This window comes from Acanthaster planci, unplaced genomic scaffold (assembly GCF_054643075.1).
Source record: "Acanthaster planci isolate LZ-2023a unplaced genomic scaffold, COTS_SCS Contig224, whole genome shotgun sequence".
Lineage (NCBI taxonomy): Eukaryota > Metazoa > Echinodermata > Asteroidea > Valvatida > Acanthasteridae > Acanthaster > Acanthaster planci.
The window spans coordinates 25,001-32,500 of record NW_028257845.1 but is presented as its reverse complement, the minus strand read 5'-3'; the positions used below and the strand labels follow the sequence as shown (position 1 = coordinate 32,500).

General features: G+C 73.2%; 1 non-coding gene across 1 annotated transcript in view; it reads right to left on the bottom strand.

The window, feature by feature from the left end:
- Positions 1–28, bottom strand: part of LOC147795005 (small subunit ribosomal RNA) — a 1,821-nt gene extending 1,793 nt beyond the window's left edge. Inside the window, exon 1 of the ribosomal RNA XR_015424181.1 lies at positions 1–28. This exon is cut by the window's left edge and continues 1,793 nt beyond it. This is a non-coding gene — a ribosomal RNA (small subunit ribosomal RNA).
- Positions 29–7,500: the final 7,472 nt, after the last annotated feature.

The following is a 7,500-nucleotide window of genomic DNA, read 5'->3' as shown; positions in this document are numbered from 1 at the left end:
TATGACTACTGGCAGGATCAACCAGGTAGCCCCTCGGGGCCGGGGCCCGCCACCTCGGGCCCTCCGGACTGCTCGGCCGCGCCGCGGCTGCCGGGCCGCGGCGCCGGAGTCCTGCGCCTCTCCGCTCTGGTTCGCCGCCGGGCCTCCGCTCCCTCCGGCCCCGCCGCCGGTCCCTCGCCCTCTCCGGCCCGGCCGGGGCGGCGCTTCCTCTCCTTCCCCCGGGCGCGCGGGCGGCCGCTGGAATGCCGCCCGCCGTCCCGGTGCGCCGGCCTCCTCTCGCCTCGATCCCGGAGGGGGCGGCCGGACCAGCCGGGGAGGCTGGCCCGGCTTGAGCTCCCTCCGTCTGGGGGGTCCCCGATCGGGGATCCTGCCTGCCGCCGCCGGGGCTGCGGCTCGGCGCGACCGCGGGGCGCCGCCCGCCGCCTGCTCGGCGGGCGTGCCGCGGGATCGCTCGCGGCTCCGGCCGCGGGGGGCCGCTGCCTGGCCGGCTCTCCGGGCCTGGGACGCCGCCGAGCGACGTCAGTGCGCCTTGGGCTGCCGGGACCCGGCGGAGGTCGGGTGCGACCCGCCCCAGGGCGGGCCGGTCCCTCCGCTCCGCGGAAGCTGCCGGGCCAATCCGGACCTCGCAGATGTTGCTGCTCGGGGGCAGCGGAGAGCCCGCCGCTCTCCGAGGGGTCCTGGCTCCCCTCTCTCTCCCTTCCCGCTCGCTCGTCCGCAGCGGGCCGGGCTGCCACGGCAGCCCCTCCTGGAGGCCTGCGGCCGCGCACCATCGCACCTCCCGTCCCGGGGTCCGGCAGAAACGGCGACCCCGGGAGCGACCTCTCCCACACCTCTTCAGCAAGGCCGGGCGGGCCGGCCGACGCTCTTCCGGGCAAGAAGGGTCGGCCGGCCGCGCCGAGTAACGCCGTTGGCGGAGCGCCCGGTGGGCCTCCCGGCGGGGCGGCGGACCGCCACTTTTTTTCCGCACCTCCCGTCCCGGGTCTCTCCGGCAGGGCCAGCCGCGGCCCGGGAGCGGCCTCTTCGACACCTCTTAGCAAGGCCGGGCGGGCCCGGCCGACGCTCTTCCGGGCAAGAAGGGTCGGCCGGCCGCGCCGAGTAACGCCGTTGGCGGAGCGCCCGGCGGGCCTCCCGGCGGGGCGGCGGACCGCCACTTTTTTTCCGCACCTCCCGTCCCGGGTCTCTCCGGCAGGGCCAGCCGCGGCCCGGGAGCGGCCTCTTCGACACCTCCTCGGCAAGGCCGGGCGGGCCTGGCCGACGCTCTTCCGGGCAAGAAGGGTCGGCCGGCCGCGCCGAGTAACGCCGTTGGCGGAGCGCCCGGTGGGCCTCCCGGCGGGGCGGCGGACCGCCACTTTTTTCTCCGCACCTCCCGTCCCGGGTCTCTCCGGCAGGGCCGGCCGCGGCCCGGGATCGGCCTCTTCGACACCTCTTAGCAAGGCCAGGCGGGCCCGGCCGACGCTCTTCCGGGCAAGAAGGGTCGGCCGGCCGCGCCGAGTAACGCCGTTAGCGGAGCGCCCGGAGGGCCTCCCGGCGGGGCGGCGGACCGCCACTTTTTGTTCCGCACCTCCCGTCCCGGGTCTCTCCGGCAGGGCCGGAAGCGGCCCGGGATCGGCCTGTCCGACACCTCCTCGGCAAGGCCGGGCGGGCCTGGCCGACGCTCTTCCGGGCAAGAAGGGTCGGCCGGCCGCGCCGAGTAACGCCGTTAGCGGAGCGCCCGGAGGGCCTCCCGGCGGGGCGGCGGGCCGCCACTTTTGTTCCGCACCTCCCGTGCCGGGTCTCTCCGGTGCGGGGCTTGTCCAGACCCCAGGGGGAATAGCACCGAAGGCTCCGGCTCAACCGCGTGGGAGTCTCTATAGACTGTATGGACAATATATGGCTGTACTGATTCAAGGCAGCTCGATCGGAGCTCGAGACCACCCTCCCCCTATAAATAGGCAAACCAGGGAGTGGGGGTTAAGGTCCAAAATGCTCTCATTGAAATACGCACGTTTTGGGCCCAACCTGTCCCGGCGCAAAGCCCTCTCAGGGGCCTTGGGTGGGCCGGCGAGCCGATTGACGGCAGGCCCGGAGGCGCCCGGCCCGCTCTCCGCGGGCGACCCCGGACATCCGAACCTCTCGGACCAGGTTTTCCGAAGAAGGCGATTCACCGCGCCGCACCACCCGCCCCGCCGGCCTCAAGCCGTTTTCGTCCCGGGAGGCGTGTCGGAAATGCACGGCTTAAGGGGGGCCGCGTGCGGCTGCGGCGAGTTTTTTTTTCCGCCAGGACGGCAATCGGCCGCCCCGCAGCACCAGTCCCCGCCGCTCCGGAGCCGGGCTCGTCCAGACCCGAGGGGGAATCGCTCCGGTGCCTTGGGCTCCGCCGTGCGGGAATGGCCGCATCGTGTGGACGATGGGATGGGCTGTACTGATATCTGGCTCGAGACCATCCTCCCCCCTATAAATAGGCAAACCAGGGAGTGGGGGTTAAGGTCCAAAACGCTCTCATTGAAATACGCACGTTTCGGGCCCAACCTGTCCCGGCGCAAAGCCCTCTCGGAGGCCTTGGGTGGGCCGGCGAGCCGACGGACGGCAGGCCCGGAGGCGCCCGGCCCGCTCTCCGCGGGCGACTTCGGACATCCGAACCTCTCGGACCAGGATTTCCGAGGAAGGCGATTCACCGCGCCGCACCACCCGCCCCGCCGGCCTCCAGCCGTTTTCGCCCGAGGAGGCGTGTCGGAAATGCACGGCTTTAGGGGGGCCGCGTGGGGCTGCGGCGGTGTTTTTTTTTTCCTCCCCGAGACGGCAGTCGGCCGCGCCGCACCACCAGCCCCCGCCGGCCCGGCGCCGTTTTCGCCCGGGGAAGCGTGTCGGAAATGCACGGCTTGAGGCGGAGGACGTGCGGCGGTTTTACCCGAGGATGACGATGCACCGCGCCGGGCCGACCGTCCCGCCGCTCCGGAGCCGGTTTCGCCCGAGGAACCGCTGTGGAGCCTCCACGGTGTCGGAAATGCACGGCTTGAAGGGGACGACGCGCGGCTGCGGCGGTTTTCCCACAGGACGCCAATTCACCGCGCAGCACCGACCGAGCTTCGACGAACAACCAGACGACGGAACACTACAGACACTGCTCTCCCCACTTGTTCGGTGGCATGCGGCTCTACTGAAGCTTCCGCATTCCCGCTGCCTCTTTTTATAAGCGGGGACCATTGTGAAGCCCGCGTTTGTGATGCAAAATCGGTCTTTTCGTTGCCGGGCGACAGACAAAGGCCGATTACCATATACGCGGGTCTGCCTTCTTTCACCGTGTTCGCTCGAGCGTGGGCCCAGAACAATGGCCGAAAAGCGGGCAGAGGATCTCCGTTATTACGGCGGCTACGGCCGCCCCGGGCTGGGAAGGCTGCTCTAATTCCCTACTACCGCACCAGCGGTTGCCCGTTCCGGGGGCCGGCCAACGTCATTCCGTTCACCGCACCGCCCCGGAGCTCGGGGCCTCGGTCGTGTCGGAAACGCACGGCTTTGGCCGGGCGACGCGCGGCTGCGGCGGTTTTGCCGGGACGGCAATTCACCGTGCCGCCGCCGGGGAGCCGGGCTCTCGAGCTCGGGGCTCGGTCGTGTCGGAAATGCACGGCTCGAAACGGACGACGCGTGGCTGCCCCGCCTGCTGGCGGCCGGAGCTGAGCTCGCACCACCCGCCCCGCCCCGCCGGGATCGGCGGGGGAATCGTGTCGGAAACGCACGGCTTTGGGCGGGCGACGCGCGGCTGCGGCGGTTTTCCCGAGAGGGCAATTCACCGCGCCGCACCCACCGTGCCGTCGCCGGGGAGCCGGGCTCCCGAGCTAGGGGCTCGGTCGTGTCGGAAACGCACGGCCTCAGCGGGGCCGCGTGCGGTTTTCACCGGACGGGAATTCACCGCGAGGCACCGCGGGTCCCCTCGGGCCAGCGGGCCCGCCGCCCGGCCGGCCGGTGTCTCCTTCGCCGCACCGTCGGGGGGATTTCTCAGGCCGGGCCGGGGCCGCCGGGCCCGGCGGCGTGCCGCGCGCCGCCGGCGGCGGGCCTGGGACGGGCCAGGAAATCGGATCGGGGCCGGTCAAATTTTGGCCCTGCTGACGGAGACACCCTCCCCCCTATAAATAGGCAAACCAGGGAGTGGGGGTTAAGGTCCAAAACGCTCTCATTGAAATACGCACGTTTCGGGCCCAACAGACCCCGACGAGAGACGCTCTCGAGGGCCGGGGTGCCTCTATGACGCGTTCGCGGGTGGGGACGAGTCGGTTTTTGCGCCCGAGTCGGGTCGAAACCGGAGATCCGACATTTCGCGGACCACCAAGTCCGAGGAAGAAAACTCCAGCGGGGCGCCCCGCCACGCCGCCCGTCCGGCACCCGCGGCGGGACCGTCGCCGCCCGCTGCGAGACTGCTGCCCCGGGCCGGAGGCCCCGGTCCCTCCCCGCCCGGCCGCCCGCCCCGCCGCTCCCCCAGAGCCCTCCTGCCGGCTGTACCGCCCACCCCGCCTTTCCAGTGGGCCGGGGGCGGCCCTCTCGGCCCGGCGAGCCCGGCGGCCCGTCCCGGCGTTCGCGGGTGGGGACGAGTCGGTTTTTGCGCCCGAGTCGGGTCGAAACCGGAGATCCGACTTTTCTCGGACCACCAAGTCCGAGGAAGAAAACTCCAGCGGGGCGCCCCGCCACGCCGCCCGTCCGGCACCCGCGGCGGGACCGTCGCCGCCCGCTGCGAGACTGCTGCCCCGGGCCGGAGGCCCCGGTCCCTCCCCGCCCGGCCGCCCGCCCCGTCGCTCCCCCAGAGCCCTCCTGCCGGCTGTACCGCCCACCCCGCCTTTCCAGTGGGCCGGGGGCGGCCCTCTCGGCCCGGCGAGCCCGGCGGCCCGTCCCGGCGTTCGCGGGTGGGGCCGAGTCGGTTTCTGCGCCCGAGTCGCGTCGAAACCGGAGATCCGACATTTCTCGGAACACCGAGTCCAGGGAAGATCTCTTCAGCGGGCGCCTCCGCGAGGCCGCCCGTCCGGCGCCCGCGGCGGGACCGGTCCCCGCCCGCCCCGCGGCCGCTCGCGGCGGGGCACTGGCACCGACCTGGCAACTCGCCGCCCCGGCGCCGCTGCGCCGTAGCCCTCCTGCGGGCTGCACCCCCGACCCCGCTTTTTCAATCAGGTCGGGGGGCGGGACCCCCGGGCCTCGCGGCAGGGGAAGCCCGTCCCGGCGCCCGCTCGCCGGTGGGGCCGAGTCGGTTTTTGCGCCCGAGTGGGTTCGATACCGGAGATGCCGCATTTTGCGGAACGCCAAGTCCCAAGAGGAAATCTTCAGCGGACGCCCCCGCGACGCCGCCCGTCCGGCGCCCGCGGCGGGACCGGTCCCCGCCCGCCCCGCGACCCCTCGCGGCGGGGCATCGGGAACGACCTGGCAACTCGCCACCCCTGCGCCGCTGCGTCATTGCCCTCCTGCGGGACACGCCGCCGGCCCGGGCTTTCAAGTCGGGTCGGGGGGGCCGGCCCCCTCCGGCCTCGCGCCCTGCAGCCCGTCCCGGCGCTCGCTCGCCGGTGGGGCCGAGTCGGTTTCTGCGCCCGAGTCGGGTCGCACCGGAGATCCCTTTTTTCCCCCCAACACCCAGTCCGTTTAAGATCGCCTCAGCGGGCGCCCCCGCGACGCCGCCCGTCCGGCTCCCGCTGCGTAACTCTGTCACCGGGACCGACTTGGCAACTCGCCACCCCGCCGCCGCTCCCCCACAGCCCTCCTGCGGGGTATGCTGCCAACCCGGGATGTCCAGTCGGTTGGGGGCGGCCCCCCGTGACCCGCCGCCCAGCAGCTCATCCCGTCGCTCCCGGCGGAGCCCTCCTGCGGGACACGCCGCCGACCCGGGATTTCAAGTCGGGTCGGGGGGCCGGACCCCTCGGCCTCGCGGCCGGGCAGGCCGTCACGGCCGCCCGCTCGCCGGTGGGGCCGAGTCGGTTTCTGCGCCCGAGTCGGGTCGAGACCGGAGATTCGACATTTCTCAAAACACCGACTCCCGGGGAGATCTCTCCAGCGGGCGCCCGAGCGAAGCCGCCCGTCACGGCGCCCGCTCGCCGGTGGGGCCGAGTCGGTTTCTGCGCCCGAGTCGGGTCGAGACCGGAGATTCCCCCATTTCGCGAAACGCCAAGTCCCAAGAGGAAATCTTCAGCGGGCGCCTCCGCAACGCCGACCGTCCGGCACCCGCGGCCGGACCGGTCCCCGCCCGCCCCGCGGCCCCTCGCGGCGGGACACTGGCACCGACCTGGCAACTCGCCGCCCCGGCGCCGCTGCGCCGTAGCCCTCCTGCGGGACACGCCGCCGACCCCGCTTTTCAAGTCGGGTGGGGGGCCGGCCCCCTGAGACTCGCGGCCGGGCAGCCCGTCACGGCCGCCCGCTCGCCGGTGGGGCCGAGTCGGTTTCTGCGCCCGAGTCGGCTCGAGACCGGAGATCCCTTTTTTCCCCCCAACACCCAGTCCGTTTAAGATCGCCTCAGCGGGCGCCCCCGCGACGTCGCCCGTCCGGCTCCCGCTGCGAGACTCCGTCACCGGGACCGACTTGGCAACTCGCCACCCCGCCGCCGTTCCCTCTGAGCCCTCCTGCGGGGTATGCCGCCGACCCGGGATTTCCAGTCAGTTGGGGGCGGCCCCCCGTGACCCGCCGCCCAGCAGCTCATCCCGTCGCTCCCGGCGGAGCCCTCCTGCGGGACACGCCGCCGACCCGGGATTTCAAGTCGGGTCGGGGGGCCGGACCCCTCGGCCTCGCGGCCGGGCAGGCCGTCACGGCCGCCCGCTCGCCGGTGGGGCCGAGTCGGTTTCTGCGCCCGAGTCGGGTCGAGACCGGAGATTCGACATTTCTCAAAACACCGACTCCCGGGGAGATCTCTCCAGCGGGCGCCCGAGCGAAGCCGCCCGTCACGGCGCCCGCTCGCCGGTGGGGCCGAGTCGGTTTCTGCGCCCGAGTCGGGTCGAGACCGGAGATTCCCCCATTTCGCGAAACGCCAAGTCCCAAGAGGAAATCTTCAGCGGGCGCCTCCGCAACGCCGACCGTCCGGCACCCGCGGCCGGACCGGTCCCCGCCCGCCCCGCGGCCCCTCGCGGCGGGACACTGGCACCGACCTGGCAACTCGCCGCCCCGGCGCCGCTGCGCCGTAGCCCTCCTGCGGGACACGCCGCCGACCCCGCTTTTCAAGTCGGGTGGGGGGCCGGCCCCCTGAGACTCGCGGCCGGGCAGCCCGTCACGGCCGCCCGCTCGCCGGTGGGGCCGAGTCGGTTTCTGCGCCCGAGTCGGCTCGAGACCGGAGATCCCTTTTTTCCCCCCAACACCCAGTCCGTTTAAGATCGCCTCAGCGGGCGCCCCCGCGACGTCGCCCGTCCGGCTCCCGCTGCGAGACTCCGTCACCGGGACCGACTTGGCAACTCGCCACCCCGCCGCCGTTCCCTCTGAGCCCTCCTGCGGGGTATGCCGCCGACCCGGGATTTCCAGTCAGTTGGGGGCGGCCCACCGAGACTCGCCGCCCAGCAGCTCATCCCG